Here is a 26178-nt window from a genome sequence, read left to right on the forward strand (position 1 = left end):
ACCATATAACTGTTACAGGTGACGCTGGTTGGTTAGTTATTTTTTTATAGTTTCAGGGCACCCGCCATTTATTACCTAGTCTCACTAGTGTACCCCTAAATTTAGGGGTGTCTACTTTCTAAAATGGGGTCATTTGGGGGGGGGGGGTTTGTGCCATCTTGGCATTTTATGGCCTTCAAAACTGTAACGCCCTTAGAAAGCCTGAAGGCGGTGCTTGGTTTTTGGGGCCCCGTACGCGGCTAGGCTCCCAAAAAGTCCCACATATGTGGTATCCCCGTACTCAGGAGAAGCAGCAGAATTTATTTTGGGGTGTCATTTCACATATGCCCATGGCATGCGTGAGCAATATATCATTTAGTGACAACTTTGTGAAAAAAAAAAAAAGTTTGTAATTTTCCCGCAACTTGTGGCAAAATATAAAATATTCCATGGACTCAACATGCCTCTCAGCAAATAGCTTGGGGTGTCTACTTTCTAAAATGGGGTCATTTGTGGGGGTTTTGTGCCATCTTGGCATTTTATGGCCTTCAAAACTGTAATAGGTAGTGAGAAGTGAACTCAAAAAATTACGCCCTTAGAAAGCCTGAAGGCGGTGCTTGGTTTTCGGGGCCCCGTACGCGGCTAGGCTCCCAAAAAGTCCCACATATGTGGTATCCCCGTACTCAGGAGAAGCAGCAGAATTTATTTTGGGGTGTCATTTCACATATGCCCATGGCATGCATGAGCAATATATCATTTAGTGACAACTTTGTGAAAAAAAAAAAAAAAAAAAAAAAAAGTTTGTAATTTTCCCGCAACTTGTGGCAAAATATAAAATATTCCATGGACTCAACATGCCTCTCAGCAAATAGCTTGGGGTGTCTACTTTCTAAAATGGGGTCATTTGTGGGGGTTTTGTGCCATCTTGGCATTTTATGGCCTTCAAAACTGTAATAGGTAGTGAGGCGTGAAATCAAAAATTGACGCCCTTAGAAAGCCTGAAGGCGGTGCTTGGTTTTCGGGGCCCTGTACGCGGCTAGGCTCCCAAAAAGTCCCACATATGTGGTATCCCCGTACTCAGGAGAAGCAGCAGAATTTATTTTGGGGTGTCATTTCACATACGCCCATAGCATGTGTGAGCAATATATCATTTAGTGACAACTTTGTGTAAAAAAAAAAAAAAAATTTTTTTTTTGTCATTATTCAATCGCTTGAGGCAAAAAAATAAAATATTCAATGGGCTCAACATGCCTCTTATCAATTTCCTTAGGGGGTCTACTTTCCAAAATGGGGTCATTTGGGGGGGTTTTGTACTGCCCTGTCATTTTAGCACCTCAAGAAATGAGATAGGCAGTCGTAAACTAAAAGCTGCGTAAATTCCAGAAAACGTACCTTAGTTTGTAGATGTGACAACTTTTGCGCAAACCAATAAATATACAATTATTGACTTTTTTTTTACCAAAGACATGTGGCTGAATACATTTTGTCCTAAATGTATGACTAAAATTGAGTTTATTGGATTTTTCTAATAACAAAAAGTAGAAAATATCATTTTTTTTCAAAATTTGCGGTCTTTTTACGTTTATATCGCAAAAAATAAAAATCGCAGAGGCAATCAAATACCATCAAAAGAAAGCTCTATTTGTGGGAAGAAAAGGACGCAAATTTTGTTTGGGTACAACATTGCATGACCGCGCAATTACCAGTTAAAGCAGCGCAGTGCCAAAGTGTAAAAAGACCTCTGGTCATTTACCAGCAAAATGGTCCGGTCTGAAAGTGGTTAAGCAGAGACCAGCCATAGTCGATCTATGTATGGGCTAGCTGGTTTTACACAAGTCAACCTATTAACCAACTTGAGTACAACCAGCCTGTCAGGTTTTCCCCAAAACAATCAGTGCTGCCAGCTATAGTTAGCAACACTAATCATTGTATTGACTGGCAGAACACAATAACACTGCGGGAGTGATTGCCCCATTCACAGGTCAGCAGGTGAGAGGGTGTGTGAGGACAGGCTGGGGAGAGATACTAGTCAGTCCCTGGGTAGGCTCTGGTTAGTATCAGAGTCAGATACACACAGGTTCCATATGCCACGATTGTTAGAGCGAGAACAATAATTTTAGCACTAGACCTCCTCTGTAACTCTAAACATGTAACCTGTAAAAAATGTAAAGCAAAATCGTGCTAACTTTAGTGTTTTTTTTTATGAATGAAACAGTTTCTTTCCAAAAAAAAGTTTGAAAAATTGCTGCGCAAATATCGTATAACATAAAAAGTTGCAAAGACCACCATTTTATTCCATAGGGTGTCTGCTAAAACAATATATAATGCTTGAGGGTTCTGAGTAATTTTCTAGCATAAAAAAAATGATGATTTTTACATGTAGGAGAGAAGTCTCAGAATGGGCCTGGGTGGCAAGGGGTTAATTATCATGTTATCTACAAATAATTCTTATAAGCACTGTGAGTTCATCCTCTCCGTCTGCTGCAGAGTGTTCCAGCTTGTATTTATACTGTCGCTCTGTATGCAGCTTCTGACAGGCTGCGCAAGGAGCCCTGTATCTCCGGAACCATAGATGATAGCAGCCCCATATTTGAACCAGTGCTGGAGTGGGTCTTTAGCTACCTACCCCCCAAAGGTGGCTGTGACTCCTGATCGCCGAGCTACAATTCTCGAAGGCGATCTTTTTTTTTTTTTTGGCAAATGGGCCTATCTTGAGAAAGGGGCCTGGAGCTGCAGCTCCAATAGCCCCTATGTTAATCCGGCCCTGATGACCCCGTTCTTCTGTAGCTGAGGTGCAATGGTTCTCGTATGCAGCAGAATGCAAGAACAAGTGCCCCTCAATCTTCTGGTGAACTGGCAAGCACCAGCGGCCTAGTACCTCCTGGTCATAGACAAAGAAGCACTGCAGTAAAACTTGAGGTGGTGAGTTCCATAAGTACAGTACAGTTCAAGCTGGTGCGGTGGCTAGCACATGTAGTGTCCTGCAGCCACCAAGAGTTCAAACACAGGCCCATAGAGCCCATAGTGCCCTTCCTGATGTGTTTGCAGATCCTGATTGGCCGCCCACCACTTGTGCAGCACTCGTACTTCCCCCATTCACTGGTCAACTTGGAATTCAGATGGGAACAGTGGCCAGCTTAAGGGCAGAACACCAACTGAATCACACCGTAGAGCTCCGCCTGTGCAGGGTGCTGCCTCTGCGTGTTATTCCAAAAGTTCTTTGGTGTGGGCCTTTTTTGAGACGAGTGCATCAGATCACACCACTGCTATTTGCAACATATGTCTCAAGCGTATCGGCGTGGCCAAAACATCAGCCGCTTGGACACCACATGCTTGACCAGACATATGTTGACCTGCCATGCAGCTCATTGGCAAGCGTACCTTAAAGACCCACACCAAAGAACAAAGCGGGCCTCTCCTTGCTCCTCATCAGCTGGGATCTCCAACCCCACTATACCTTTAGTCCTCTCTGAAGCCTGCACTGAAAGGAATGAAGGTGTAGAATTAGCTGTGTCACAGCCAAGTACTTGCGGGCACTCTGCTAGCAGTACACTGACTTCCGATTGTACCAGGCAAATTTCCCTGCCCCAGCTGCTGGACCGTCGAAAGAAGTTCACTCCCAGCCATCCACAAGCCCAGCAGTTGAATGCTAGCTTGGCTAAATTGCTAGCACTTCAACTGCTGCCTTTTCAGTTGGTGGACTTGGCCCCCTTCCGTGAATTTGTGCAATGTGTGGTTCCTCAGTGGCAGGTTCCCAAATGCCATATTACATGCTGAGCTGATATTACCACTAACTCATGGTCCAGCAGGCATGGACAGGGATGTTGCCTATCTTTCACGGCACATTGGGTCACTCTTCTGGCAGCTGGGAAGGATGCAGGACAAGGTGCCTAATGCCACGTGCACACGGTCGAACTGTTTGACGTACTTAGTCCGTTGAAACACATTTCAGCGGACAATCCGCTCGTGTGTGGGCTTCAGCGGACTTTTTCAGCGTGCAGTCCGGAGTACTAAGAATTTCGGATTTTCCAAAAATCTGTCCGTCGTACTTTGGTTTCAGCGGACAATACGGTCGTCAGTATGCTAGTTCGACGGACTAAGAATGGCGCATGCCCAGAAAGGATTTACACAGCGGAAGAGTGCTTTGCTGTGTCTTGGACTTCCTATTTCTAGTCCCGTCGTACGTGCTGTACACGTCATCGCGCAAGCTTTCGACGGACTGTTTGTGTATCCGTGTGTGGTCAAGTCCGTTCAGTGGAAACTACGACGGATTGTCCGTCGGATTGTATGACGGACTAAGTACGCCATACATTCCGCTCGTGTGTAGGCGGCATTAGAGTTGGAGGTTGTTCCACCACCACGCCTCCAAAATGCTACTACTGGTTGTGACACACCTCTCTCCTCCACCCCCTCCTCTTCTTCTTCCTCCATGGCCTCTTCCTGTGCAATAGGCAGGCAAAAAGATGTCATGCCGTGCTTGCGCTGGTGTGCTTGGGGGACAGGAGCCACACTGGGGCAGATATTTTGTCAGCTCTGCAGGGGCCGGATGAGAGGTGGTTGACACCATGCCAGCTTAAGCCAGGAATGGTGGTTTGCGACAATGGCACCAACCTCCTCTCCGCCCTCCAACAGGGACAACTGACCCATGTGCCCTGTGTGGCACACATCCTTGCAGCATCACGTGCAGCGGTTCTTGGGCAGGTACCCAGGCTTACAGGATGTCCTGAGGTGGGCCAGGAAACTCTGGGTGCATTTCCGCTGATCATATAATGCCAGTGCTCGGCTGGTTGAGCTGCAAAAGGAGTTGAACCTGCCCAAGAACCGTCTTATCTGTGACATGCCCACCAGGTGGTACTCAACGTTGGCCATGCTACAGTGGCTGCACACACAGCAGAGGGCCATCAATGAGTACCTGTGCGACTACGGCACCAGGACAGAGTCAGGGGAGCTCCATTTTTTTTCACCATGCCAGTGGGGTATGATCAGGGATGCATGCACTGTCCTGTCACCATTTGAGGAGGCCACGAAGATGGTGAGCAGTGACAGTGCATGCATCAGTGACACTGTACCTCTTGTCCACCTGTTGTAGCTTACACTGCATGGAATAATGGACAGGGCAGAACAGCGGCAGGAAGAGGAGGACTCCCTTGCCTCTCAGGGCCCCCTTTATCCATACAGTGTCCCTGCTGTCCCACCGATCACACAGGAAGAGGAGGAGGAGGATTGTGTCAGCATGGAGTTGGAGCCTGGCACTCAGCATCAGCAGCAGCAGTCTTTTAGGGATGATTTACAGTCCCAAGACACCCGTGGACTTGTATGTGGCTGGGAGGAGGTGGCTGCGGATCATGTCGTCCTTAGTGACCCAGATGACTCTGGACCGAATGCCTCAGCTAACCTACGGTGCATGGCCTCCCTGATCCTGCAAAGCCTGCGGAAGGATCCTTGTATTCTTCGGATCAAGAAGAGGGATCATTACTGGCTGGCAACTCTCCTTGATCCACGGTAGAAGGGTAAGGTTGTGGACCTTATCTCGCCGTCACAGAGGGAGCAGAGGATGAGACATCTCTGAGAGGCCTTTCAGAAAGGTCAGTGCAACGCGAGACTGGGAGGTTACAAACTCCTGGTCCTGGACAATGTGTTGCTGAGTCACAGAAGGAGCGGTGGACAAGGTGGCCATCTGACCGATGCGTTCAGACAATTTTTTAGTCCGCAGCCCCAAGGTATGATCGGTTCCAGCAACCATCGCCAGCTACTGATTTACATGGTGCAGGAATACCTAGGGGCAAGGTCAGACTTGGACACCTTTCCCACCGAAAATCCTCTGGGTTACTGGGTCTTGAGGATGGATCACTGGCCAGAGCTTGCACAGTATGCAATTGAGCTACTGGTCCATTGTCAGGTCACCTAGAGCCCAGGGTTGGGGATGCACCGCAAGGCTGTGGACCCTACGGCTGACGGCTGCAGACGGGGGACAGATCCCACTGGGGTAAGAGCGTAAGATTCCCCGGGGCGCGGAGTCTAAGAGCCAGCTGGTGTTCACCAGAGCTTCGAGTGGTGAAGATGGTCTTGGCTGCAACTGGCTCCAGGTCGCGACCCCCAGGGTCCCCCAGCTCACACCCACAGTAGGTAACAGGAGGATAGGGATGGTGAGGGACAAAGCCAAGGTCGGGGCCACAAGCAGAACAGAATAGTCGGGTACACGCCAATAGGTCAGGGTCACAGGCAAGCAGGGATGGTCAGAACACGCCAAGGTCGGTAACGGAAATCAGAAGCAGAGCACACGACAGGAAACAGGAAGCTAATACACAAAGGTTGATCAGCCCTGAGCCCTGCAGTGCACAGGTTTATATAGGCTCCCTGATAGGGCCTGGGGTGGAGCCATGCTTAGAGGAGAGGTTATAAAAACCACCAGGTGGAAGTAGCTGGCTTCTTAGTCTGAAGACATGAGGGAAGGTAAGCAAACACAGGAAGATCACTGCATAACCATGACACCCATTCTGCATCCAGCATTCTTTCGGAATGCACATTCTGTACTGCTGGAGGCTTTGTAACCGATCACAGGATGCGCCTGTCCACCGACTCGGTTGATCGACTGACCTTCATAAAGATGAATCAGTCTTGGATCACCACCAGCTACCAAGCACCTGAAGCTGATGTAACCAATTTTTTTTTTAAATGTCACATCCCTTCAAGACTGCCTATGCTGATGCTGAGTGACTATCCTGTTATGTTGACTGACTATTCTCTTCCTCCTCAATGATCCTGCTGATAGCTTGGAAGAACATTTTTGGTTCTGGGCACCCCCACCAGGGCTCATTCTTGCACTCCAACTAGAGTATCTGGGAGAGGTTGCAGTGTTGTGGCACCAGCACCAGTGCCTAAGGCCCAATTTTTAAGCCCCTGTTTAACAGGGGCATGTAATTACAATTTTTGATGTAATACTTTGCAGCAGGGCTCATTCCTGCGCTCCATTTAGAGCATCTGTGAGGGGTTGCAGTGTCCTGGCACCAGCACCAGTGCCTAAGGCCCAATCTTTCTGCCCCTGTTTAACAGGTACATGTAATTACAATTCTTGATATGATATTTCACAGCAGGGCCCGTTCCAGCGCCCACCAAGAGTAACTGTGAGGACTTACAGTGTTGTGGCACCAGCACCAGCACCAGCACCACCACAACCACCAAAGGCCCAATTTTTCCACCACTGTTCAACAATGGCATGTAATTACAATTCTTGATATAATAGTTCACGGTAGGGCTCTCCAGCGCCCACCATGAGTCAATTTGAGGGCTTACAGTGTTAACTTGTGGCAATACCAACACCTTAGGGCCAAATTTCTGCAGAGCATATAGGGTAGGCCACTACTTTCAAACATCCAACTTACAAACATCTCCTACTTGCAAACAGAAGGAGACAACAGGAAGTGAGATGAAAAAAGACGGACGGCCAAAAAAATAATACGGGGGTGATAACCCTTCCCTATGTTTTCCAAAAAGCTTAAAAATAGATTTTTTGACTGGAGCTACACTTTAAAAATGTACCACTTCAAAATTACAAACAGATTCTACTTAATACAACAAACCTACACACTCCCTCTCTTCTTTGCACCGCCTGTATACTGCTGTTCTGTGTATATAGGGCCTGGGGGCCCCACGCCTTTCCTTTTTTTAATTTGGGTACGGGGTTCCCCTTAATATCTGTACAAGACCCAAAGGGGCTGGTAATGGGCAGGGGGGCTACCCATGCCATTTTTCTCACTGATTTTCATCCATATTGCCGGAACCAGACATTACATTAAAACCACAAGCAGTTTTAAATTACTTTTTTTCCGTTAAATCTCATTCTGTGCAGGGACTGTTCTAAACATGGGAAACACGTGCCACTTCACAGGTGTACTATAGACACCCCCCAGGCACAATATTTAAAGGAATATTTAACTTTTTTCACTTTAAGCGTCATTAAAATCAATGCTCCCGAAAAAACGTCCTTTCAAAATAAATTTTTTTTTGCATTGATCCATGTCCCATGGGGCAGGAGCCGGGTCCCCAAACCCTTTTTAGGACAATAACTTGAATATTAGCCTTTAAAATTAGCACTTTTGATTTTGAACGTTCGAGTCCCATAGACCTTAATGGGGTTCTAAAGTTCGTACAAATTTTCAGTCCGTTCGAAGGTTCTGGTGCGAACCGAACCGGGGGGGGGGGTGTTCGGCTCATCCCTATCAAAGATTACTGGGCACAGTGTCGTCCAGTGTCGCCTCACACCTGATTTAAACCACTAATTGCTGTACTACCGTGTCACAATCACGTGCATTGCACAGCAATCGTGGGTTTAAATTAGGTGGTGAGGAGGCAACATATTGCCTTTCTCACCACCTGTCAAAAATACTTGGATCACTTTTCATAAAAGCAGCAGTGCACAATGAGCCCTTAGTTGCATTCAGCAGCGACACCCTTAGGGCTCATTCACATGTAAAGTTGGGGTGGTGGTAAAACCCTGCAGTTGAGTGGTGGTTTTATTGCCCCTCAATCCCTACCCTCTTTAGCTGTTGAAGCAGCAGTCAAAGGTGTACACATGCCGCAGCAGGAAATAAGCCCCCTGTTGCTTTTGGTTGGTGCTACCGCCTGGCAATTGTGACCCAAGTAAATGGGGCCACTCTGAAAGTACCCTGTAACTGCATGCTTTTGCGGGGTCCAAGGAGTTAAAGCAGGTGGTGAGAAAGCAACACAAAGCTGCCTGCTTTACCCCTTGTTTGCTGTAATGCACAAGGTTGCAGGACACTTTCAGAGTGGACTCATTCACTTGAATGGGTCTTGCTTGACAGGTGCCACACCCACTAACTATGACAGGGCATATAACTCCTACTGCTGCTGCGACATGTGCACACCCTGGCCACTGCAGCTAAAGAGGGTACGGTTGGGGCAGGGTGATAAAAACATGTATTAACGATGGGGTTTTACCCCCCCCCCCTCCTCCAACTGCAAATGTAACCCTTACTTTTCTAAATCCCATATAGGGCTGCTTTCACACTGATGTACTGTGGTTTACCTGCACCGCGGGTGCAGAGTAGTGCATCTGCAGCTTTAGTTAGATGTGCTTTGCCATTGACTTCTATTATATCCTTACAATATATATTCTGCAGGTATAGTGCACTTTCAGAAAGAGCACCAAACCCACAGGATATAACAGAAGCACAGCACACCCTCAGGAAAGCTGCAGGTACTGCACCCACGGTGTGGGTAAACTGCAGCGCATCCATGTGAAAGTAGCCCTATACTATTATGCCCAATAGTAATGCTTCACAATAACCTGAAGATATCTTCTTTTCTGCTGCTGGTCCCACTCTGGAGGAGACATTGGCTTATGTGGCTCTTGCTCCCTACTACAGCTCAATATTTACAAGTGATCCCTCTGCATTGCACTCTGTTTGATGCTCTGGAATGGTGGGTCAGCAAACCCAGACCGTGATCTACCGGTCACCTGTTTGCAATCTACAGGTTGCTGATCCCTGAATTAGATGGACTTGTGTCTTTTATTAACCTGACTAACTATGTGACTATGTACATACTGTATATACTTAAAAACTATATACCGGAATAAATAAATAAATATGTATGTATTAATAACACAGATTGATAAGATTATTTATATGAAGCCAAATTCTTTTATATCTGTTACTGAAAAGAAGAAACTATGTTTACTGTTCTTCTTGTAAACATATCCCAAGAAATCTTGCAATTTGTGGATGAATTTATTTTCTGAAAAATGTCCCCAGTCGGGTCAGCTTTATGAAAGTTTTAGATTTAATTTGGGATACTGGAAGCAAAGAAATAAGAATTTACACAGTGCAGGCTATTGGCTGTACATTGAAAGTGATTCTGTTATATCAGCAGTCTGTATTCTGTCTCCAGTGGATTACAAAACTCAGATTAGGGTAAACTGGAAGGACTTTGTTATTTTAGCACTGTTGCAGTGTTTTCTGGATGGCATTAGTTAGGATGGTTTTATGTTTTGTTTTAATTGCTCTTTAAATGCATTATTGTTCTTTTTTCCCATCCGTCCTATTATAAATATTTGGAAATCAGCATGTTTCAAAATTTTAGGAATTCGAATTTTTGTTAGTTAAATAACAATTTTGACCAGCGAGATTATACATCTATCCCATCTGAAACTATCACTGACTGAAAAACCACATTAATTCTAATCAAACTGTTGCAGAGAGATGTTGTGAAATTTTATTAAGTAGTTACATGTATGTGAGAGAGCTGCTCATGTACAGTGTCTCAGTACATGGCAGACAGCAAATGACTGTAACTGTGAAAGAATTAAAAAAGATTGCAGTAATACTGTATTTAGAACAAGGATTTAAAGTGAAGGTTAAAACAAATGACTTTCTTTAAAGTTGCCCCCCTGCATCAACCTAAATGTACCCTTTCCTGGCTTTACATAGTTACATAGTTACATAGTTAGTACGGTTGAATAAAGACACCAGTCCATCCAGTTCAACCTGAGTGAGTGTCTACAATTGTCCCTATCCCTGTACATTGTACACTCACATCAGTCTCTACCCTTAACGAGCCCACTACCACTTTGTTTACCTCCAGGGGCTAGAAGAATAAGTCCTGTCCTTGATGATCACAGACGGAGCTTACGCAGGATCATTTTTAAAGTCACAGCGCTGGTCCCTGAGTGGCCATTTGCCCAGGACCAGTGCTGTCACAAGGGTAACAATGAATGAGACACATTTTCCCCTATAACAGGAAATACTCAGTATTCATCTATTATTTTGGTGGCAAACAAAGCAATCAGTTTGCAAAGGAAAAGTTTAGTATAAGCTAGTAAATAAAGTCAATTAGTTGCTATGCCTTGCTGTTATAAGGGTGGAGAGAAGGAAAAGAGAAAAGAGATAAAAATGAAAGACTTGCACATTTATCTTTGTTACCAATTTCAAGGAAAATGCATACTATTTCTAAATCTATTTCAGTTTATCATATAGTTTTATTATTCTTGCTTCCTATTGTTTTCTATTCCCAATAGTTTCCTATTGTTTAGCAAAATAGCAATTGCATTTAACTAGAAAAGCTTTTAAAATACTTCTAAAGAGAAACGAAAGGAAGGTAGGAAGGAATGAATGAAAGAAACAAAAGAATAAGATTTATACAAAACTTGTATCTATGCATTTTCTATATATCTGTCTTTTAAACATATTTCAATGCGTTTAGTGGTATGCATATTATTTTTTAAATAATTGAAATCACAATTTTTTCTAGATAAAATGGCATACAGTATATAAATAAGTCCTGTAATATATATTAGCTATACTGAAATTTGTTTTTCAGATACTAAATCCTAAAATATAAGTCTTCTGTTTTGGATCTGCCAGTACTCACATTTAATTGATTGTAGGTCTGCCTCTGCTGTATGATACAGAACACAGTGTAGAATATAGTGAAGGTTTCGAGGTTCTTCTGAAAGAGTTTAGTGCCAGACAAGACAAGCTTAAGCCCTGGAGGCTTGTTTATCCCTGTTCCTTTTATAGGGACAATAAAAGAGTAGCATGATGCACACAACAAAGAGATGGCACCTAGTATTTCTCATACTTCAATGCAAGGAGGTGCTCACCGCTTTCTGCACTCAAGTGTTTGACGCAAAAGACCCTTACAAAACATTACATTTTTTTGATGGCAGAATCCATTGTCCAGTCCATCCCCCCATGAACCTATTGATCTATTTGTTTCAATATATGTTTTTTTTTTTTTTTTTTGCTCACTGCTCTTGCTTGTAAAAGCATGTACTTGAAAACCTCTGTCAGTTTTGTTCTTATGGTTTTTTGGAGACATTTGTTATAATATAAAAATCTGTTTACAACCAATCACTGTGCAAGCAAGCCCTTCTTGGTCCTGTGGTTTCCTCCTGTGTAGATATTCCCAGAAGACCAAAAATAAATAAATTGTGTCACAGCTGACCAGCTTGGGCTTTTGCCCACCTTTTTTTTTGGTGGGCTTAGTACTACTGTTGCTAACTCCTGTGAGCCCTTTTTTTTCCCAGTTGTGATAGAATAGAAAATAATGGCCATTTCCTTTGGCCAGACACTTCTTCCAGGACTTCTCCCCAGCCCAGAAGGCTGGCATCTGTTGTTACCACCTTCCAGACAACTGGTAGGAAGGATTTCCCTTTCTGCAGATTCTTGGCTATTAACCACCATTGAGGCTTTAGCGCACCTTAGGGGATAAACACATAGTAAAGTCTAGAGCTTGGACCTTCTTGTTTCAAGTCGATAGGACATTGTTTTGCAGTAGCCTCAAATTAAATTGAGCATAAGGAACAGTAGCCTCGTATGAAGCCACCATCTTTCCCAACAATCTCATGCAAAGTCGAATAGAAGGATTTTTCTTTGCTTTGACCAACTGAATCAGTTCCCTTATGGAACTGATCTTTGCCTGGGGCAAGAACACCCTTTTCTGAGCTGTATCTATGATCAGACCCAAGTATTCAAATCTCTTTGATGGTTTTAAAGAAGATTTCTCTAGGTTGAGAATCCAAGCTAGGTACTCCAGGTAGCTTACTGTGGTGACCAAACGCTGGTCTAAGCGGGCTACCGACTGGTCTATCAAGAGCAGATTGTCTATGTAAGCTAGAATCGTTATACCTTGAGCCCTAATCTGGCTAAAGGAGGAGCTAGGACCTTTGTAAACACCCGAGGTGCAGTAGCTAGACCAAAAGGCAGAGCTACAAACTGAAAATTAAGATCTTCTCGAAGCGTAGATATTTCTGGTGAGTGGAAAAAATAGGTACATGGAGGTAAGCATCCTTGATGTTGATTGACGCTAGAAGTTCTCCACCTTGTAGAATGGAGACTACTGATCGGATTGACTCCATGCGAAAAGAGCGGATATTCAAAAACTGGTTTAGATCTTAGAGATCTAGAATGAGTCTGACATCCCCGTTTGATTTTGGTACCGTGAAAAGGTTTGAATAAAACCCTTATCCCTGCTCCTCCATGGGACCACCGATATTACCTTTTGAGACAAAAGATGGTCCAATGCTTGAAAGAGAGACTTCTTTTTCTCTGGATCTTTGGGAACATTTGATCTGAGAAAACGAGGAGACAGGGACTCTCGGAACTCTAGTTTGTACCCTAGAGTTATTGAGGAAGCCATCCATTTGTCTCAGCACTCTTCCTGCCAGAACTTTGAGAACTGAAGATGTCTTACCCCAAGCAAGCGGGGTCAACCCTTCATAAGGAGGTTTTAGTATTTTGCTTTGTAGGTTTCCTTCCCCAGGACCTCTTTTGTCCCTGGGGTTGACTCTGAGGTTTACCTCTTGAACTTGACGGTGGAGGCCGTCGTGACTGCCTGGAGGTTGATGCCCCTGCTACTGGAGAAGAAGCTTGTTTAAAATAAAAACGCTTAATCCTTTTCTTAACTGGCAAAAGAGAACATTTGCCATTAGAAAGTCTTTGGATGTATTTATCCAGATCATCCCCAAACAGCCGTTCACCACAAAAATGGAAAACTAGCCAGGAGCTTTTTGCATGGCGGTTCGGCTGACCAATTTTTTAGCCATAGTATTCTGCGTATATGCACCAGCCCAAGCGTAAGGCGTGAGGCCTGGAGAATAGAATCTCTCATATCGTCTATTGCAAAACATAATACCCCTGGTAACCAAGCCAAATCCTGGGCCTGATGGGCCTGCTGATCAGGAATAATCTTAAGCACCTGTTTAAACTGGTCCTTCAAGGATTGACATAAACCGATTCCTGCCAGCACAGGTTGAGTCACTGAACCTGCCAGAGAAAAATGGTTCTTTAATAGGAATTCCAACTTCTTATCCATTGTATCCTTCAGCATTTGAGCATTGTCTACCAGACAAGTCAAACTTTTATTCACAGAGGATACAGCAGCATCAATTGCTGGTAGCTCCCATTTTTTATTAAACTTTTTCTCCATAGGAAAAAGTGTTGAAAACTTTTTCAGAGGAAAAAACTGTTTATCTGGGTGATCCCACTCAGAATACATAAGCTTTTTCCAGTAATGAATGGATAGGAAAAGCATGAATAGCTTGGGGAGGCTTTAGCGAACCCAAAGAAGAAGTGGGCTCATCAACCGACTCGATTAACAGTAGCATTAATGTGAAGCGGACCAATTCAGTAAGAGATTGTACCATAAATCTTTCAGATTGTGAACCTGATCCCTCTGCATCAGCCTCTTCCTGGTCCACTGACAGAAACTCATCATCTCCCGCCTCCCGTTCCTCAGTTTGAGGGTCTTGGGTAATGGAAGGGGACCTGTCACGCTTAGTCCCACTCTCGGATGCGATTAAAGCCTCTATTTTCTGCTCCAAATCTTAATATGGTTAAGGAAAAAACCTCTTGAGTAATATAGACCAGGGCTGCAGTGTTGGAAACAGTTGCAACACCTGAAGGCCCAGATGGTTCACTCCGACCAACCACCTCAGAACTCTCAGGGGAGGATGCCATTTTTTTAGAGATGGTTCTAGGTTTAAGAAGTCCTTCTTTGGGGTGTTTCTAGACCCCCTTCCGACTATAGCCAATGCACAAATGCAGAGGTACTACCAGAAGGATCGCATCCACTGCTTGAGCAGCCCTGCTGCTGCTGCTGCTGCTGCTATTAACACTCAGCCTGATGCTAATAGTACATGTGTCAATAGGAATGCCTGTGTCACCAACCTCTTACATGCCCTTTGCTCTTGTGTCCCTCTGGCATCTGCAGCCAGCAAAAAATTTTTTTTAAAGATACTCCCGCACTGGACATTGGAGGATGCCAATACTGCGCTAAGCCCCACCCCCTCCATTGCATTGTGCCTCCCTCCTTTCTCTTTCAAAAGAAAGTTTTCCCGCGGGAGCGCGGGCCTCCGATCCGGCATGTGTATGAAGGAGGGATGGCGAGGAGGAGACCTGAGAGAAGCCGCCGTGCAGAGCAGCACACCGATCGTTTTAGCTTCCCCCTTCTAAGGGGGAGAGCTTAGTCCAGGTGAAGGGTGTCTGGTGGAAGAAAATCCCCCCCCCAAACTTACCAGAGGTCTGAGCTGCTAGCCACAGGAAAAGCCTGCTGCTTCTGCTGACACAGCGTGACTCTAAGCAAAGCATGACAAGGTAAGTTCTCCATATAGCCCCCAGTGGTGACTCTTAGGCATGACAACATTTACGTTTTTCTTAAAGGAGACATTTCATAAGAGTTTTTTTAATTTTTTTAAAATTCCTTAGAAATACTCCACTTACCTTTCCCGCCACAGGGTTTTCTGTGGTAAAACCAACACACCCAATCTTCACCCCTCACGGTGGGTTTTGTTACCAAACCTTCAGGAACCAGGAACCCTCGGGGGGGAACCCACACTCCTGGACCTGTAAAGCACCCCGCTGGTAAAAACTTTATGGCTGAAAAAAAACAAATATCTGGATACCGGGGTCCAGCTCTCTAAAAAGAGTAGTGTTACGGGCTAAACCTCGTTTCTTCTGCCATGAGGCCCAGATACCATTCAATTCGGCCTGAAAAGACACTTTGAATTGATCTGGTTGCATAGCTAGCCCCAGCAAGGAATGCTCCAGTGGAGCGCAGTACAGCACATCTTTACTCGTGACCAACACCTTAGACACTGGTGAAAAAACTGAGGCACTCCCAGTAGTGGGAGAGGTTATATAGGGAGTGGACTTCCTGTCTTAGGGTGTGACAGTGTCCATCACCTGAATGTGACCTATAACCCACATAGTAACTACTATGGTTCTGTGTCCCATGATTTTTTTTTTTAAATGATTGATAATTTTTATTAGGTTTTAATATGTTCAATACAAAGGAGTAAAACACAATGGAGGGAAGAAAAAGGAAAGAGAAGTGGTAATAACAGACAATTCTGGAGAGGGCATAAACGACCATCATACATCAGGTTTGAGACAGAATCTGATGGTATAGTTAGCTAGGTTACAGCTCTATAGAACAGAAAAACATAATGCTGGAGAAATAACAGTGAGAGCTTCACTGTCAGACATTCCTTTAGCATATTCTGTAATTTATAATTGCGTAGCCTGAGAGAGAAAAGGGGGGAGAGAAGGGAAATAAAAAGAGGGGAACCGTGTAAGAAAGCACCAATCACCTGGGCTTGTCTCTCCTGGGTGCGGGCCCGCCCTCCCTGGGCTTTGAGTGCTTACAGTGTACATGGCGGGGGGGTCACATGGAATCAATGGGGGGTCGATCAGTTTATATCAAGGCTCCCATGTTGCTGTATGTTGGTCCACCCGGTCAATTAGTCAAGCTTACATAGACTCCATAACCTCCACGTCCTTGATTCTGGCATAAAGATCAGATAGTATCGGGTGGTTTTGTTGTTTTCAGTGAAGGGCCACTATACATCTATCCACTGTTAATATATGTGTGGCCATTTTTTTGGGCTAAACTGGGTAATTTAGGAGAGGTATATCCGCCTCAAACAGCTGGTGGAGCAATCCCTGGACAGAACACCAGTACGGCTGGAGGGATGGGCAGTTCCAGTAGATGTGCCCTGGTCCTGGAGACATCTCCAGCAGCGATCCGAGGCTGATGGTTATATAGAGTGTAGACAAGATGGTGTCAGGTACCAATAGAAGAGCACCTTATATGTGTTCTCTTTACAGAGTGTGCACATAGAGCTCTTGGCTGCCCAAGACCATATAGTGGTCCATTGTTCAAGGGATAATTCCTCTCCGAGATGTTCCTCCCATCTGTGCATGTATCTATGTTTCCCCTGAGAGACCATATCATGAGAGGTTAAGAGTTTATATATGTCTGAAGTCAGTCCTTTCTGTGGGGGGCTTGATAGGATTAAACAGTCAAATGAGGATGGCTTAGAGAATTGGAGGGTTGGGGTGATGGTAAGTGTGTAGTGCTGAATTTGGAGGTAGCCAAAGAAATTTAGAAGGTCATTCTGAAGTTTTCTGAGATGAGCAGATGGGATAGGCACTGGGAGAGTCAGAAAGCAATACAGGCGTTTAGGCAATATTATCATTTTAACCAAGGCAATGTGTCCGAACAAAGATATTGGGTAATGTCTCCATTAAGTCAAAAGAGACCGTATGGATGTGAATAGGGGTCTGAAGTTTGCATCATATAGAGATTTGAAACGGGGAGTAAGATACACCCCCCAAAAATTTGATGGCATGGGATTTCCATGTATATGTAAAATTATCCGAAATATGATGCACTTCCGAGGAAGGTACATTGATTGGTAGGGCTTCTGATTTAGCGGGTTAACCTTGTATCCTGATAGGGACCCATATTACTCCAGGAGTTTATGGAGATTAGGGAGGGTCACATGCGGTCACGTTAGGGTTAGGAGTAGGTCATCTGCAAACAATGAAACTTTAAATTCACGACCTCTAACCATTATACTGCTGATATTGGTCCTGTCAGATCTGAGCCACCAGGGCTTCGATATACAGGGCGAAAAGCAACAGAGAATGTGGACAACCTTGCCTAGTTCCTATTCGAAATGTGGAAGGAGGCAGATCCCGCAAAAAGTGTTTTAATAGAGGCAGATGGAGTTGCATATAGGTGCCCAATCGCCAGGAGGAACGGCCCCTGAAAGCCCAGATATTCAAGTGTGGAGAACATAAAAGGCCAGCTAAGCCTATCAAAGGCTTTCTCAGCGTCTAAGCTGAGCAACAGTAGTTCATCTTTTTGCCTATTAATGATGTCTATTAAATTGATGACTCTTCTGGTGTTGTCTCCTGCTTGACACCCTGGGACAAAGCCCACCTGATCCTTATGGATCAAGGAGGGAAGGACCTCAAGTACTCGGAGGGATAGTAGTTTCGTAAATATTTCCAGGTCTGAATTCAGTAAAGCTATGGGTCTATAATTCCCACACAGTGTGTGGTCTTTATCAGGTTTGGGTATGAGCGTGAGGTGAGAAGTCTGAATGTCTCATGGGATTTCCTCTTTGCCCATGAATCTATTAAATAAACAAGTCATATGTGGAAGTAGGCTGGTCAGAAAGGTCATCAGGGCCCGGGGCCTTGTTATTTGGGAGGAGCTTCAAAGTCTCTGAAATCTCCTCTTCAGTGATTGGAGAGTTGAGAGACTCTAGGGCCTCTACTGGTAAAGTAGCCACCCCTCTGGTTGTGAGGTAAGCTCGCACGTGGTCAGTGAAATTTGTTTGGATCAGCAAGTGCGGTATGGAGGGGTTGTTGTAGAGAACCGAGTAGTAAGCCCAAAATAATTTGGCAATGCGATCGGGGTCAAAGTGAAGGGTCCCAGCAGGGTCCAGTAGGGCCTGGGAAGCCGAGGCATGGGTATGTTCCCGGAGTTTATGCACTAATAAGGTGTGGGCTTTGTTGCCTTTATCATAGTATAGCTGACGTAGTCCCTGAAGGGCTTTTTCAAACTTACTTATATCCATACTTTTGAGAACCCATAGGCATATAATTTCTCTCAAGAGACAGATTGAGGACGAGGCTGTAAGTCTAGATTTTAAGTCCCATAGTCGCTGTGCTGTCTGCTGTCTCATTTGCCTGGTATTTTTCTTCCAGGCCATTGTGCCTCCTAGAGGGTTCCTGCAGAAATCTCTGGGGCATTATTCCCAACAAAGTCCAGTTTTAAAGTGTTTTCTAACTCTGTCCTACTTGTGACATCATTAAAGGGGTTGTAAAGGTTTGTTTTTTATTTTCTAAATGGGTTCCTTTAAGCTAGTACATTGTTGGTTCACTTACCTTTTTCCTTTGATTTCCATTCTAAATGTTTTTTTTCTTTGTTTTCTTTGTCTGGATTTCTCACTTCCTGTTCTTCCTCAGTAAGCTGTTCAGTAAGCTGTTCTGGCTGACTAAACAGCGCTCAGATGATGGTGTGAAGTTTACTGAGGAGAAACAGGAAGTGAGAAATTCAGACAAAGAAAAAAAAACATTTAGAAGGGAAATCGAAGGAAAAGGTAAGTGAACCAACAATGCACTAGCTTAAAGAAACCTATTTAGAAAATAAAAAATGAAGCTTTACAAACCCTTTAAGCCGCCAGTGGCACCGTGTTACCTTGGAAGGTTAAAAAATCCAGATTGGAAACCTTCTAGGAAAGGTTTAAAATTAAACGAGGCATTTCATTTTAAACCTTTCCTGGAAGGTTTCCAATCTGGGGTCTGTGAACTTTATCTGTGATATCAATGCATGCTTCCTTTGATACTGTGATACGCTTATTTATTGCCAATACGTTCTTGTCTATATGGTATTGTAGAATATATTTCTCAATTTGATACTCTGTGTCTGTAGCCATCATTAATTGTTAATGTTACTCATTTTGTTTATTTTTGTCCATTGTCATTGTAGATATATCTATGCTTCCACTCCAGCACGTGCTCTCCATTTGCCACCACTAGGGGGTCAGATACGTGTTTTCATCATCTCTGAGGTCCTTGAATTAATATAGTTTTTTTTTTCTTTTTTATGCACTGTGGATGTTAATTTATTTAATTTCTATTTTTATTTATTTTTTATTTTCCATTTATTTTCATTTTTTATTTTCATTATTTATTTTCATTTTTATTTTCAACTTTTATTTCCATTCTTTATTTTCATCCTTCTATTCTTCCTATTTCCTTATTTTGTTTATTTTTTCTTTATTATATTTGTTTTCAGCCAGACATGTGGGGGTATTATCACTGCTCTGCGCACAGGAGTCCCATGGGGCCCCTATTTCTATCTTGTGGTCCCGTGGCTTTAAGCCCTATTGAGCGCAGCTACCATACTGTGCTCCTTCCTGTTTGCGTTCCAGGCTGGAACGCAGATGGGCGGGTCTCCTGAGCGGCGGTGGCATCATGACGTGGGACCGTCATGATGCCACCCCGTGCCGTTTCTCCCACCCGTGCCGTTTCTCCAGGGATCTCTGAAGCTAACTGGTTGCAGCCAATAGCACAACAGTCCATCTCATCGGCTTCAGCTGAGGAGGCTACCGATGGCGCCTTTCCTCAGCTGTTTCCTAATAGCATGACAGCTATGTATGCATGTATGTATGCTGTGCAGTGCATGCTGATGGGATACTCCTTACATTCTTTGTTCCAGGTGAGCATTACTATATATTGCAATTGACTAGCAAGTTACGCATTCAATTACATTGGACTCATTTTCTTTACATACTTTCTCTTTATTAGATACGCACCTAGCTGGACACATTAGCCGGTGTTATACTGTACTGAATTTTTAATCAGTCAGTGGAGATCTTGCAGTGTTCAGTTTCCCCAATCATAATTGTCTGTGCTGTGTCACCTCGGCGCCTATCCATCAGCCATGCATATTTACATCTGACCCGCAGTGTGCTATACTTATTCAGGTCTGCATCACAGTATTTGCCCCCTATTGTTGAGCATAGTGGAGGGCAACAGCAAGTGAGTATCTATTTTGTAGTTATGTATTGTGGCAACTTTGCTGAACTATACACCCTTATTTCTTTGATGAAATTGTACTAATATGAATATGTTTACATTATAGAACATGTATAGATGAGATGACTATAATGCCTGTGAAAAAGGACGTATAGTCTGAAACATGTCGGCGTAATTTTCAATGAAATACGCGTCTTAGTCCCTTTCTTTGAGCTGATACTGTGTTACACATGCTAAGATACGGATTTTTTGAGTATCATGCACAGCTTAACTATCCTCAGCCAATGCCTTATGGGAAAATTACACTGGGAGGCTCCCACCCAAACATTACACAATACATATACACTATATTGTACATTACACACGCCTGCACTATATGCAATTGGCTACACCCTCTGTTCCTCGCTGTGCTTGCCCCATTACTACTTCCCTAGGGCACACAGAGGTGTCCCAGGTATTTTACAATCTCATAGTCTATGCTACAAAAAAAATGGCAAGCCCAGCTGAAGTGTTCGTGTTTGGCTTGAAGAAAAGGTGGCAACCGTAAGCAGGAGGGTGCTACAAAAAGAATTTAAAAAAAAGTATTTTTTTATATATGTACACAAACATTGCCTTGCATTTGTAATTTTAAGCCAAATGTTTTTTTTTTTGTTTTGTTACAGTTCACATATATTTTAAAAGTTAAAGCACTAGGGGGACGTTCGATAAAACCATAAATTAAAGAAGATTTAGAATGCCTAAAGCAGTCCTCGAAATTAGCAGCAAGTGTGGAGCAGGGGAGGACTGGGCAAACAGTTTCCTTGCTGATCACTTCTGGCAGTAGTGGCGCAGACTTTTTTACAGGGCATCAGAGCGCCCCAGGGGGCAATTATCTCCCTGTCCCTGGGTCATGCTGATGCCCTGTAAAATAGACTGCGCTAAGCGAACAGCCAGGAAAGGAGAAACACATAGAGCGAGTATAATTTTTTGTGATATGGCACTGCATCGATTTAACTGACAATTGAACGGTCATGCAAAGCTGTACCAAAATAAAATTGATGTCCTTTTTTTCCCCACAAATAGAGCTTTCTTTTGGTGTTATTTTATCACCTCTGCATTTTTTATTTTTTGAGCTATAAATAAAAAAGAGCAGCAATTTTGAATAAAAAAAAATATTCCTTACTTTCTGCTATAAAACATTTTCAATGAGAAAAATTAAAAAAAATAGAATTTCCAATGTGGCCCGCTGATTGGCTGCCGCTGTGTCCAATCACAGCGGGAGCGGCACTCAGGCGGTGCACGCGTGCCCCCTACACCGCGTGCACAAAATCACGTACAGGTACTTGATTTTGCGCAGCCATGCTGCCCGGCCGCAGTCTATGTACGGTGGGCGGTCCAGAAGCGGTTAAGGCAAAAATGCCTGTCTGCTATGGGGGTTGTCATATCTACAAATATAGACATAAAAATTAAGTATTGTGGTTGTGAGGAATCCATATAGTGTTTTTATGCCAACCAATAGGGTTTGGTTGTCATATTATGAATATCAAATAGTGAGTTCAAAACTTGTAATTTCTGTTATTAATCACAGCATTGCTACTAATTAGTTTGTCATTATATTACTTGCCCTGAAGTTTTATATTTAGGGATTTTTTATTTTTTTTGCTGAACACTGTGTTTGGACTAGCAGCTGGGAGATTGCAGCATGTGAATGTGAGCTGCATAGGGACATTTCCTTTATTCTATGAGACTTGGAAACAGACAATTCTGCTAGCATTCTACAGTTTCTGATAGGGTGTCTACTGTTGTATAATTCCCTTTTCCGCTGAGCATACACAGATGTGCGTACTCGGATTTCAGGGGTTATACCGGGATGATGCAGCTGCAGGCATCGTCCCGGTACTGTTGTTTAGAGCAGGTGATTGGCTTTCCGGGGATAACAACCGATGTGGCTAAAAGCCGCTCGATTGTTATTCCAGAGCAGCGGGAAGGGACGTCTTTCCTGGGCCTCCCGTCTCACCGGAAGGCCCGATCCTAGATCCGCCGCTTCCAGAGGCTAGTCACAGATTGAAATGAAGCTGGAAATGGCTTTGTTCCAGTCTCCTGGATGTAAACAACGTCACTTCCTGTTTACTTGGCTGCCAATGGCGCTGGATTTAAAAAAATATACAGTATTCAGACACACCGTTTTCAGTGATCTGAATACTTTGAAGTGCAAAGGAGGGAAGATCCTGATCCCTCCATAAAGAGTACCTGTCACTACCTAATACTGTCACAAGGGATGTTTACATACAATACATGGATGTCTGCCAACTTCCTGAAACGTAATGGGAGAAAACTGAGGTGATCGTCTTCAGCGATCTGGCCACCCCCCCCAGATATTCCACCTTGGCCTCCCTCATTTGGTCCTGCTCCAAAGGCGGTCCCTCAGGCCTGTGATCTGGGATTCGCCCTAGATTCAGGTTTAACTCTGGCTCCTCAGGTAGAAAAGGTCGTTAGTGCATGTCACTGGCAGTTAAAACTCCTGAAGGGACTGTTTAAATATCTGGATATCTCGAACAAAAAAACTGTCATCTGTGCTACAATAGGTAGCTGCCTAGACTACTGCAACTCTCTTTATTTGGGATTGCCAAAGATGCTAGTGCAGAAGCTTCAACTTATTCAAAATGCTGCGGCTAGGCTGCTCATGGATGTCCCATTGAGGGATCATATCACCCCTGTCCTCTGTGCCTTGCATTGGCTGCCAGTCCACTATCGCACCTTATTTAAGGTAGGATGTATTATGTTTAAGATTATGAGAGGCCTGGCCCCAAGCTATCTCTACTCTCGTTTTTATAAACAAACTCTTGTCAGATCACTCAGATCTACTAGCAGAGTTCTCCTCTACACCTCGGTGCCTTCTCCCACCAGGGTGCCGTACTATGGAATAGCCTCCCTGTCGAGCACAAGGGGGCCCCTACTATTCTGGTCTTCCGCAGGTTACTGAAGACTTGGCTTTTCACATAGGCGCTTCCTGCATAGTCGTTTTTTTTTCTACCCTTCTGCCGCTCTGTGCTGCTTCTGGTCCCTGTTCCCTTTCTTTCCAGGATCTTTGCTATGCGCGTCGATGGCCCTTGGGGTTAAGACCGCGCTATATTAAGATTCCTCTCAATTCAACTCAATAAAAGTGATCACATTATTTTTTTTTAAAAACAATTTAATAATATAAAAAGAAATAAAATAAATAAGAAAAAAATGTTTTTCAAAGTGCCTCCGTCACCGTGAGCTCACGCAGTAACGTAAACGCATATGATAGTCGCGCCCGCATATGTAAATGGTGTTCAAATCACACATGTGAGGTATCGTCGTGATCGTCAGGGAGAGAGCAATAATTCTAGCATTAGAACTCCTCTATAGCTTTAACCTGGTGACCGTAATTTTTTTTAAAAATGTTTAAAGTGTTTTAAAGTGTTTCCACAAGTGCGTGCAATTATAAAGCGTGACATGTTTGTTATCTATTTACTCGGCGTAGCATCATCTTTCAAATTATACAAAAAAATTGGGATAACTATACTGTTTTTTTTTTTTTAATTCATGAAAGTATCCCTTTTCCCATAAAGTTGTGTTTAAAACACCTCTGCACAAATACTGCGTGACATAAAATATTACAACAATCGCCATTTTATTCTCTAGATTCTCTGCTAAAAAATATATGCAATGTTTGGGGGTTCTAAGTAATTTTCTAGCAAAAAATTGAGATTTTAACTTGTAAACACCAAATGTCAGAAATAGGCTTAGTCATTAAAGGGTTAAACCCATTAGGTCTGGTTTTGGCCTCTAGCTCTTGATATATATTTTTTTACCTACCTGTAGAACACACATTTTATTATTACATTTATGTTTTTAATCTAAAGCCGCGTACACACGGGCGGACTGTCTGGCCAACTTAGTCCGCCGAAACACATTTCAGCGGACAGTCCGCTCGTGTGTGGGCTTCAGTGGACTTTTTCAGCGTGCAGTCTGGCGGACTAAGTATTTCGGAATTTCCGTAATACTGTCCGTCGGACTCGCATTTCGGCGGACAATCCGACCGCGTGTATGCCAGTTCGGCGTACTTTTGAAATGAGCGGACTTTTCCCGCCCGGAGAAAAGTCCGCTCATTTCGAGCGCGTCTCCAGGTAGGCGGGGCCCGCGAAGGAGACGTCTCTGGCCCCGCCGCCTGGTATGGACTTAAAGGGGAACCCCAACGCCGAAAAAAATCGGCGTGGGGGTCCCCCCCAAGTCCACAACAGACCCTTGTCCGAGCACGCTACCCGGCTGGCCAGGAAAGGGGGGCGAGCGAGCGCCCCCCCTCCTGAGCCGTACCAGGCCGTGTGCCCTCAACATGGGGGAGGGTGCCTTGGGGAAGGGGGGGCCGCGCGGCCCCCCCACCCCAAAGCACCTTGTCCCCATGTTGATGAGGACAAGGGCCTCTTCCCGACAACCCTGGCCGTTGGTTGTCGGGGTCTGCAATGTACCCCTACCCGGTCTTCTGTCGCCGCCGCCGCCGCCGCCTTCCGTTCTTCTTCTTATCCTTCTCCGTCCGCCAGGGACGCACTGCGCGGCCACTTATATAGGGACAAGGGGCGGTGTCACATGGCTTTATGTCACATGGGTTGGTGTCACATGGTGACCCCGCCCCCTTACGATGTCATAGTCCCCATGTGACATCAACCCATGTGACCAACCCATGTGACATAAAGCCATGTGACACCGCCCCTTGTCCCTATATAAGTGCCCACGCAGTGCGTCCCTGGCATTCCGGCCTGAGAGATCGTCGAGGCAACATCTCCTGGAGAAGAAGAAGAAGAAGAAGAAGAAGAAGAAGAACGGAAGGCGGCGGCGGCGGCGGCGACAGAAGACCGGGCCACCGCCTGTAAAAGAGCTATAAGAAGGCGCGGTGGCCCGGCAGAAGAACCGAAGAGGGGGACAAGACCCCCGAAGTCGGGAGAAGAGGCCGGCGGCGAGGAAGAAAGCCGGACTCCTCCGCTAGCAAAAGAGCTACAAGAAGAGCTGTGCAATAAAGTATTTTATCTCGTGTGTTGTGTTTTTTTGTACTTTTATTTTACAGGTGAATGGGTAGGGGTACATTGTACCCCATACTCATTCACATAGGGTGGGGGGCCGGTATCTGGGGGCCCCCTTATTAAAGGGGGCTCCCGGATTCCGATAAGCCCCCCGCCCGCAGACCCCGACAACCAACGGCCAGGGTTGTCGGGAAGAGGCCCTTGTCCTCATCAACATGGGGACAAGGTGCTTTGGGGTGGGGGGGCCGCGCGGCCCCCCCTTCCCCAAGGCACCCCCCCATGTTGAGGGCACGCGGCCTGGTACGGTTTAGGAGGGGGGGGTGCTCGCTCACCCCCCTTTCCTGGCCAGCCGGGTAGCGTGCTCGGACAAGGGTCTGTTGTGGACTTGGGGGGGACCCCACGCCGATTTTTTTCGGCGTTGGGGTTCCCCTTTAAGTCCATACCATGCGGCGGGGTCAGCGACGTCTCCTTCGTGGGCCCCGCCTACCTGGAGACGCGCTCGAAATGAGCGGACTTTCCTCCACGTGTGTGGGCGAGTCCGTTCATTTCAAAAGTAGGGCGGATAGTATGGCGGACATAGTACGCCGTATTAGTCCGCTCAAAAAGTGGTGTGTGTGGTCAAGTCCGTTCATTCGAAAGTATGACGGACTGTCCGTCGGATTGTCTGACGGACTAAGTTGGCCAGACAGTCCGCCCGTGTGTACGCGGCTTTAGAAGTAGGTATTATTACTATTATTCATGAGTTATATATTGCTAATAGTTTGTACAGCACTTTCAGAATATAAAGGGAGACAGTGGAAAAACAAAACACGGGAAAGAAAAGT

The 26178-nt window shown here is 44.8% G+C and overlaps 1 long non-coding RNA gene across 1 annotated transcript in view; it reads right to left on the bottom strand.

Moving 5' to 3' along the window:
- Positions 1-11507, bottom strand: part of LOC143933893 (uncharacterized) — a 45901-nt gene extending 34394 nt beyond the window's left edge. Inside the window, exon 1 of the long non-coding RNA XR_013263159.1 lies at positions 11368-11507. This is a non-coding gene — a long non-coding RNA (uncharacterized LOC143933893). The remainder of the gene's footprint in view (positions 1-11367) is intronic.
- Positions 11508-26178: the final 14671 nt, after the last annotated feature.

Source organism: Lithobates pipiens, unplaced genomic scaffold (assembly GCF_037356315.1).
Source record: "Lithobates pipiens isolate NorthernLeopardFrog02 unplaced genomic scaffold, aLitPip1_a1.2 Scaffold_27, whole genome shotgun sequence".
Lineage (NCBI taxonomy): Eukaryota > Metazoa > Chordata > Amphibia > Anura > Ranidae > Lithobates > Lithobates pipiens.